Here is a 10,293-nt window from a genome sequence, read left to right as displayed (position 1 = left end):
TCTCTCTACCAGGAAGGACAAAAGTTAATTACTGGAGACAACTCTAGATGCTTTTTCAGCCCAGAGACAGCACCAGAGGAATCTCCATAACACATCTTACCTTCCATTAGTTCCCCCATATATTTGCCTTCCCACAATTTGCTGCCCTAGAAACTCAAAAGTCTTTTCCTTTGCCTTGTCATTTATCTAAAAATTTATTGTTCTTTTTTTAAGATGCTACATAGGCCGAGTTCTAACACTCTTTTGAGTTTCTCATCTCCGAGTTGCTCCCATGTGTTTGTGTGATGCATACATTAATAAACTATTTTTTAATAAATTTATTATTTATTTATTTATGGTTGCATTGGGTCTCCGTTGCTGCACACAGGCTTTCTCTAGTTGCGGCCAGCGGGGGCTACTCTTCATTGTGGAGTGCCGGCTTCTCACTGCGGTGTCTTCTCTTGTTCTGGAGCACGGGCTCTAGGCACGGGCTCAGTAGTTGCGGCACACGGGTGTAGTTGCTCCGTGGCATGTGGGATCCTCCCAGACCAGGGCTCGAACCCGTGTCCCCTGCATTGGCAGGTGGATTCTTAACCACTGCACCACCAGGGAAGCCCACATAATAAACTCTTTGTTTTTCTCTTAGTCTGTCTTGTCAGTCTAAATACAGGGCCCCAGCCAGAGAACCTAAGATGCCTAGAAGGAAAAGAAAATTTTTTCCTCCCCTATAGACCTTAGCAGTTTAACATGTTTCTGAAATGTGGTGGCCACTACAGTGCAGGGTCCTCTTGCCCAGGTCAAAGAGTAAATACTGCCTTGTTGGGTAACTATGAAAGCCCTAAGCAGGCCACATCCTTTCAACAGACCATGGGGTACAAATGTAACCATGGTAAAAACATGGCCATTGGAAAAAAATGAAAGCCCATATTAACCTCAGCAACTCCCTTACGCTGCTGTTAAAGTCACCCTGTTCTGACTCACAAGCCTCCACGTTTCCTTCTTCTGGGGATGCCAGGAACTATTTGATGACAGGAATCTTCTACTAAATTGTCTACATATATGACTAATTACTTGATGCATTATCACCAAAAGCCTATAGCCTTTAAGAGGGCATACCATAGAAAGGATGCATTTAGAGTACCCAGCTAATTGCCAAAAGAAGGTATGTGCTCCAAAGGAAGACATATCTTCACATTAAATGGACCGAAGACTTCTCCACATATATTTTAATGAATTTAACTCCTTGCTAACTTTTCAGTAATTGGAAATATAATAGTGTAATTCCACACTATTCAAAGGAAGCCTAAATTAAAGGCCAGGGATCGCAGAACTTGAAATAAAGAATCTCAGTCTAGCTGGAGGCACTTAATAAATACTAAATTTAAACGTGTGTAACTGAAAGCACCTTGTTTTAACATGTAAAGTACATAATATAATTTTCCCCTCTAAAAATGGGTGTGGAATGCTACAAATGTATTATAGCTTGTTAAATTAAAAATAAATGTGTGGGGACTTCCCTGGTGGCACAGTGGTTAGGAATCCGCCTGCCAATGCAGGGGACATGCGTTCGAGCCCTGGTCTGGGAGAATCCCACAGGCCGCGGAGCAACTAGGCCCGTGCACCACAACTACTGAGCCTGTGCTCTAGAGCCTGCGAGCCACAACTACTGAGCCCATGTGCTACAACTACTGAAGCCCATGCACCTAGAGCCCATGCTCCACAACAAGAGAAGCCACTGCAATGAGAAGCCCGCGCACCACAATGAAGAGTAGCCCCTGCTCGCCGCAACTAGAGAAAGCCTGCCCGCAGCAACAAAGACCCAACGCAGCTATAAATTAATTAATTAATTAATTAATTAAAAAAAAAAGATCTTACCTGCCTTGAAGGTGGTAGAGCACTAGGCAGAAGAAGCCAGGTTCCTTGACTAAATTCATGGAATAAGACCCCACCGATCCATGTTAGACTATAATGTGAACAATAAATAAAACTTTATGGTGCTGAGCCCCCTAAAATTTAGGGTTATTTGCAACACTAGTTTGCATGAATATCACACAATTAATTACAAACTTTATAGAATTGTTGTCAGGAGTAAAGAAAAATAATCTTGCCTAAGAACAAAAGCTCCTGATCTAGACAGATGGGTGTCAAATCAATGAGTCCTCTTTTCTCTGATAAATGTTTCATTAATGAATCATATTGGTGCTCTAAAGTATTTATTCCAAGCTAGGGAATTTTGTGTTAAAATACTTGTCAAACTTCAAAAGGTGATTAAATACATTACCAAGGAAATTTTTTTGTAAAGTATTTAAAAAATATAATTATTTATTTGCCTGTGCCGGGTCTTTATTATTTATTTTTTATTTTTTTGCAGTACGCAGGCCTCTCACTGTTGTGGCCTCTCCCGTTGCGGAGCACAGGCTCTGGACACGCAGGCTCAGTGGCCATGGCTCACGGGCCCAGCCACTCCGCGGCATGTGGGATCTTCCCGGACCGGCGCACGAACCCGTGTCCCCTGCATCGGCAGGCAGACTCTCAACCACTGCACCACCAGGGAAGCCCTGTGCCGTGTCTTAATTGTGGCATGTGGGATCTTTAATTGCAGCATGTGAACTCTTAATTGCAGCATGTGGAATCTAGTTCCCTGACCAAGGATCAAACCCAGGGCCCCTGCATTGGGAGCTTGGAGTCTTAGCCACCAGTCTTAGCTTGGAGTCTTAGTCTTAGTCTGAACCAAGAAAATTTAATATTTTGCTTTAATTTAAAAAATTAATTGTGTATGTTTCTCTGTTGTGATGAATACTGTTTATGCACAAAATTGGGAGTTGAGGGCATAGCTTATTTGATTGATTCCATGCAAGAATTTGGATTCCTGATATAATATGGAATTGCTAAAAGTTTAAATAAATGTAGTGTAAAACATGAAGTTTCAGTTGAAACGTAGTAAAGTTAGAGTGTAACTAAAATACCTCATATATTTTAGGAATTTGCTCTAGTAAAAGTCAAGAATAAAACTACCCTAGTGGGTTTTTTTTAAGAGTTAAAAAAATTAAATTTTGGCTGCATTGGGTCTTTGCTGCATGTGGGCTTTCTCTAGTTGCGGCGAGCGGGGTCTACTCTCCATTGTGGTGCATGGGCTTCTCATTGCGGTGGCTTGTCTTGTGGAGCACGGGCTCTAGGCACGCGGGCTTCAGTAGCTGTGGCACTCAAGCTCTAGAGCACAGGCTCAGTAGTTGTGGCACACAGGCTTAGTTGCTCTGTGGCATGTGCGATCTTCCCAGACCAGGGCTCGAACCCGTGTCCCCTGCATTGGCAGGTGGATTCTTTTTTTTTTTAACATATTTATTGGAGTATAATTGCTTTACAATGTTGTGTTAGTTTCTGCTGTATAACAAAGTGAATCAGCTGTATGTGTACATATATCCTTATATCCCCTCCCTCTGGCGTCTCCCTCCCACCCTCCCTATCCCACCCCTCTAGGTGGTCACAAAGCACTGAGCTCATCTCCCTGTGCTAGCGGCTGCTTCCCACTAGCTATCTGTTTTACATTTGGTAGTGTACATATGTCGATACTACTCTCTTACTTCATCCCAGCTTACCCTTCCCCCTCCCCGTGTCCTCAAGTCCATTCTCTAGTCTGCATCTTTATTTCTGTCCTGGCAGGTGGATTCTTAACCACTGCGCCACCAGGTTAAGTCCCAAGGTTTTTTGTTTGTTTGTTTTGATTTTTGATGTGGACCATTTTTAAAGTTTTTATTGAATTTGTTACAATATTGCTTCTGTTTTATGTTTTGGGTTTTTGGCCACGAGGCATGTGGGATCTTAGCTCCCTGATCAGGGACTGAGCCTGCCCCTCCTGCATGGGAAGATGAAGTCTTAACCACTGGACCGCCAGGGAAGTCCCTGGTTTGTTTTTTTCTTTTAATCATTACTCTGCACTGTTATTTATTTAGTTATTTATTTGGCCACACCGCACAGCTTGTGAGATCTTTGTTCCCTGACCAGGGATCAAACCTGGGCCCTCAGCAGTGAAAGCACTGAGTCTCAACCACTGGACCACCAGGGAATTCCCCACCCTAGTGTTTTTAACTTAGAATTTTGAGTATTTTGGTTCAGGTCTCAAGAGTACAATTTGTTTTAAGGAAGTGGCCCGGCAGACCGATGTGGGGGGTTGGGTTTCCCTTTCATGCAGTGATTTCCAAACGAAGTTGATTAGGCCTAACAGTTTATGAAAGTAGTAAATGTGGAGTTGCAAGCCTTCCCCTGAATTCCAAAAAGCTTACTAGGCACTGTGGTTTAGATGAAAGTGCATGGCCTGTGAGTATGACATACGTGGGTTCTTTATCCAGCTTGCTCTTTGATATAAAGCCCAGTTACTTCACCTCAATTTCTCATCTGTAAAATGGTGTTAGAAGAACTTAAGTCTTGTTTTTTGTTTTGGCCATACTGTGTGGCTTGTGGGATCTTAGTTCCCAGACCGGGATCGAATCCGGGCCCTTGGCAGTGGAAGTGCAGAGTCCTAACCACTGGACTGCCAGGGAATTCCCCTTAACTCAAGTTTTAATTGTTAATTATACCTCGATAAAGGTGAGGGGAAAAATACTCAGAGGACTGTTTTAAGACTTACATGAGACAATGTTTGTAGAGTCGGGAACACTGATGATACACAATAAATGGTTCTTCTCTCCTTGCCCTCTCTGCAATAAAAACTACTGGTAACATTTACTAACAATAGGATGGAGAAGGTAGCCTGCATATTATTTTTATTTTTTAATTGCTATTACATCAGTTCAGTATGGGATTGTTTCTTTTAGAAATATTTATCCAAAGTTTTGTTTTGGCAGTATTATATGTATGCAGTTAAACAGATGAGAAACACAATTATTTTCGTATTGTGTTTCTTTTGGTAACCAAATTATCTTAAAGTCTGGTGCATAATGATAAAACATCAATAAAAACTGTCCTTCAGATACAGAACCACAGGATTGGTATGTCAGGGCATATTCTCAGAAATGAACACTAGATGGCAGCTTTCAGACAAGATTGTCTGGGTCAACCGCCCACTTTTGTTTTCCCCTCCTGACAAAACCCAAGCCAAGTCTTTTCCGAGTTTTTCTTACCCAGTGGATCCCGCTTCCCCAGGGACCCTCCCACTTGCCTCCATCAGGACAATAGTTACTAACCTAGAAAAGAAAGCATCTGTAGAGGCTGCTAGAGAGAGAAGATTAAATTTAAAAGAGAGAAACCCAACAAAAAACTAACCTGCAAGCCTTTCCCTCTATTATATTTTATTTTCCTTTTAAAATAATAAACACAAAGTGATTTCATCTTTGTGGTGATTGAGAGGGTGGTGCAGGGGGAGTAGGGAATCTTCTTGAATCAATTCTCAAGAACTCATTATGTTGTTCTTTATAACAGCAAGTAAGTTTTTTTTAGCTTGTTCTTTTTCTTTTTTTAAAAAAAACCTCTCTACTCTCTGCCTATTTCTCTTTCATTCATGCCTTAAAGTATTTATTAAGTTATTTACAGTGTACAACTTGGTACTTACATCAGCTTGGTGCTGAGGGTGGGAGATGAGAAAGTATATTTGGATAAGGTCAACCCTCTACCCTTCAGACCACTGCAGTCATAGGGGAAATAAGACAGCGACATAAATGTCAGAGTAAGGTACAATTTCTGGCAGGCACACTTTTGGTACCACAGCACAAATGAAGTCATATCAAGTGGCATTCTCTTTGTAATCAACAGATTTGTCCTTCTCTTAGGTACATTCAGAAGTTCTACTCAGCTCAGTGTGGCTAGCTCATCCTGGTTCTCTACTTTCTATAGCAACTGCTCTATTTTCCAAAGTCTAAATTTTTTCCCCCAGCACTTGACAGAGCTCACACTGATGGTCTCTTTAATGATTTTTGCTTCATTAATACTGTGGTCTGGACTTCCCTGGTGGTGCAGTGGTTAAGAATCCACCTACCAATGCAGGGGACACGGGTTCAATCACTGGTCCAGGAAGATCCCACATGCCACGGAGCAACTAAGCCCGTGCGCCACAACTACTGAAGCCCACGCACCTAGAGCCCCTGATCCACAACAAGAGAAGCCACCACAATGAGAAGCCCATGCACTGCAACAAAGAGTAGCCCCCGGTCGCCGCAACTAGAGAAAGTCCGGTGCAGCAATGAAGACCCACTGCAGCCAGAATAAATAAATAAATAAAATAAAATAAAGTTATTTAAAAAAATACTATGGTCTGAATGTTTATGTCCCCCTCCCCAAAATTCATATTTTGAAATCCCAGTGTCTAATGTGATGGTATTAGGATGGGGAGCGCTTGGGAGGGTAAAGCCCTCATGAAGGGTGGAAGATTAATGCTGTTATAAACGAGACCCCAGAGGGTTTGCCTACCACTTCAACTATGTGAGGACACAGCAAGAAGGCACAGCTATGAACCAGGCAACCATGCTGGCGCCTTGATCTTGGACTTCCCAACCTCCAGAACAGTGAGAAATAAAGTTCTGTTGTTTATAAGCTAGCCAGTCTGTGGCATTTTATTATGGCAGCCCGAATGGACGAAGACAATTAATGACCCTTTCTGTTTCTGCAAATTGTACTGATTTCTTATGTTTTATCTTCTCAGAAACTTGTAACATTTTTCAGATTTCTTCACTAGTTCTTTCTCAAAGTCCATCTTAAATTCATTTACCTCTGCCTTTTGCCTACTTTCTTAGAGCCCTGATCATAATTTTAAACCCAGCCTTCTTAACCGTAAGTTGTATTCTGAAGTGACCATGAATCAAAAGATTCCTCAGCTCCTGTTATCTTCCGTTAATGTTTGGACACATCCTTAGGAATTTCTGTTCTTTTTTTTTTTTTCTTTCAAGTGAGGCTTATTTTCAACAACTTGAGACTTCATTATCTTGTATATTCTACTTTTTTATAGAAAGGAACTTTCTCTAGACTAAAATAATACATGCACCAACCCACAACAAGGCCATAATAATGACAGGCTTCAAGGCCACTCTGTGAATGTCAGGCCTCACTGTTAAGTACTACAGGAAGCTCTGCCTGAGTTGACTGTTTTCTTCTTGGGGATTTTTCACCTGACCTAACTTCCTGTGTAGGTGCCCTAGTGGCTGAATCCTCCTTAACGCTCAATTTGGGGTATGTTCCTTTGACAATGAGTTCTAACATGGAATGCCCTTTCCCTCCATGCACTGTTTGACCCAGAAAAAGAGTTCCAGAACTGCTATTCCTGTGAGGGTTCTGGGTCAAAGGTGAAGAGGCAGGCAAGAAGAGGGGCAGGCTAGCTCTGTGGGGTACAGCCCACTTCTTTGATCTCTGAGTGCCATGCCCTCCCTCCCTCGCCTCCACCTCTCCTCCACCTCGAATGGCCTACAGCCTCCTCCCAAGTTCCTGCAACTCCCCTGCTTCCCTCCACCTCTACCGCCAGAGCACACCCACTCCTCGGGCCTGGGGCTGTGTGCCTAAACTTCCCTCATGGACAACAGAGATAGAGATAGCTTTACTGGGGGGAAAAAACACCTTATTTTTAGTAGAATAGAAACTGGGAGACCTTGGTTTTTCTCTATCCAGAACCAATTTACTTTGCTGTTATTTCCTGCTTCTTGCTTTTCTCGTCTATCTATGTGTTGGTTGGAAGAAGTTCAATCTGTAGTTTTGCGTGTGTTAACGTAGCTGATTTCTTCCCAATTGGAAATGAGTCTATAGCATTTACTTACCTAATGTGAAATATAACACACATACTGAAAACTACATAGAACATTACACTATTTAAATAATCATAAAACAAAAAAAAGAAATAATCATAAAACAAAACCCCTTAAACACTATCCACAACTATACTAGTTTTGTAATAACCCCACAACTGCCATCCTCCCTCTAAGATCACAACCCTCTCTCCTCCAGAGATAAATTCCACTCTGATTTCCTTAGGAATCACTTTTTTGCTTTACTTTCCCCCCCTCCCCCTTTTTAGTATCATTACCTCAGTGTGCATGCCTAGCAGTGCACTTTGGTTTTGACCGTTATAGAGGGTTACGTACGTAGATTTATACTCTATGTATTTTATTTGTGCTTTGCCTCTTTCCCTCAACATTGTGATATTTATCCATGTTGCATTTACCTGTAATTTGTTCCTATTCATTGATAAACAGCTTTCTATTGTATGAATATAGCACACTCTTCTCATGTTCACAGATAACGGGACTGTTTTTATCTGGGGCTCTCAGGGACATTCTTGTCCACATATCCTAGAGTACAGGTGCTTATGTATCACTTGTGGATTTTGTTAAGATGCAGAGTCTGGTTCAGAAGGTCTGCAGTGGGGCCCATAAATTTATATTTCTAACAAATTGCTGAGTGATGCTCAATGTTTAGCTGGGAGTGAATGTGCTAGGTCATAGGGTATCTGGATCTTCAGTTTTCTAGACAACATGAAACTGTTTGGAAAGTTGTTGCATCTATTTACACTTTCTTCAGCGGTGTTTGAGTGTTTCTGTTGCTCATCATACATGCCAGTGTTGGTTATTGTCAGATTCTTAATATTTGTCAACCAGAGGGGTGATTTAAACTTGCATTTTTCTGGATATTTATGAGATTGAATGACTTTTTAAAATTTATTTTATCCAAAGAAATCCATTTGGATTTCTTCTTTTTGGAAAATGTTTGAGGTTCCCCTCACCACCCATTTTATTTGTCTTTTTCTCACGGAAAAAACTACTGTCCCTTTGACCACTGCTCCGGAGGAAAAACTTTTCCTCCAACATCTTAAATTCAAAAGGGAGACCTGATAGTTAAACTGACAAAAGACCATTACCAAGAGTAAAAGGTTTATTCATATGTATATGGAGCTAACTAAGGAGGTAGCTTATATACCTAACTAGTAGGGAAAAGGGACTGGGGAGAAATTATATACCTAACTTAATAGGGTTTATATGCCTAACTTAGTAGGGAAAAGGGACTGGGGAGAACCGGCTTCTATGGGAAGAACAAATAGGTTTCTTTAGGGAAGACAAATGGGTTTTTAGAAGAACAAATGGGGAAGAAAGTTTGTGATAATATTTGTTTATGCTGGTGTGAGTGGTCTTTCCTTCTTCTTTATGGCCATGAAACCCCTGGGAGAGGGATTTATAGTGGTTTACTCTTGGTCTCTCTCCTGGGAGTAGACCCACGATGAAGAGGGAATTTTTGGCAGCCTTATTTCCCAGAAGTTTCTGCTTTTAGTCAAATAAGGGAAGCTCTAAGAAGGCTTCTTTCTGCACCCATTGATTGTCAAAAGCCTTCAACTTAAAATAATGTTCATACTAATTCTGGGGTTCTGAATATGTCCCTACACCATCATGTAAATTTCTAAGTACTTTTTTCTTCTTGAGGTTTCTAACTGATGACGTATCAAGCTATAATTAACCACTTGCTTGTTACTGGAGAAATTTAGCTTTATTTTTGGACCTTTTATATTAACAATGCTTCCAAAGGTACTCAATTTGTATTGTTTTATTTATCTTACTAATTTATTAAAAAGAAAGGATTTCTGGTGTCCATTTTCAGTAGAATTAAATACCAGAGAGGTAAGCATTTGTACTTTAGCTGACTTGTTAGAGATGCTTTTCAGCAGTCTAAGCAAGAATGAACCTTTTAGAGACATTGTGTTGTTTTGGGGGATACAGTTCTTACCTTTCTGACAAGAGGACTCTTGAAGTTGACTTAACTTGGTGAAATTAAGGGCAAATCATCAGAACTTTTGTCTTTCCATTTCCCTACCAATTTCTCTTGTTCTAGGGGAAACAAAACAAATAAAATCAGGATAATGATATCTTTTTTCCCTAAGCTTTACAGTTCTTCTAGAATTTTTAGAACCCACTAAGGTTCTCTTTCTCTCTCATTTGTTTGTTTCCTTTTGCCAAATACCTCCCCGCCCCCTTTGTTTTCCATGTCTGACAGAAGCCCAGAGTGAAATATGCTCCATCACAGCAAATGAATTAACCTTGGCAGAAAATTTTCCTTTCAAATTTTCCTAACCATCTTGACATTTATCCCTGCTGCAAGTCCTTTTAATATGACGTAAAATGTATATTAAAAACTAATGAAGGCTTCCCTGGTGGCGCAGTGGTTGAGGGTCCGCCTGCCAATGCAGGGGACACGGGTTCGTGCCCTGGTCCGGGAAGATCCCACATGCCGCGGAGCGGCTGGGCCCGTGAGCCATGGCCGCTGAGCCTGCGCGTCTGGAGCCTGTGCTCCACAACAGGAGAGTCCACGGCAGTGAGTGGCCCACGTACCGCAAAAACAAAACAAAACAAAACA

At 41.4% G+C, this 10,293-nt stretch overlaps 1 long non-coding RNA gene across 1 annotated transcript; it reads right to left on the bottom strand.

The window, feature by feature from the left end:
• Positions 1-343: 343 nt before the first annotated feature.
• Positions 344-9,773, bottom strand: LOC132522894 (uncharacterized). The gene is made up of 3 exons (XR_009541369.1): positions 9,667-9,773; positions 1,855-1,942; positions 344-549 (listed from the first exon to the last, which is right to left on the bottom strand). It is a non-coding gene; the product is annotated as an uncharacterized LOC132522894 (long non-coding RNA).
• Positions 9,774-10,293: the final 520 nt, after the last annotated feature.

This window comes from Lagenorhynchus albirostris, chromosome 7 (genome assembly GCF_949774975.1).
Source record: "Lagenorhynchus albirostris chromosome 7, mLagAlb1.1, whole genome shotgun sequence".
NCBI classification, from domain to species: Eukaryota; Metazoa; Chordata; class Mammalia; order Artiodactyla; family Delphinidae; genus Lagenorhynchus; species Lagenorhynchus albirostris.
The sequence above is the reverse complement of the archived record's forward strand: the minus strand, read 5'-3'. Positions and strand labels throughout refer to the sequence as shown.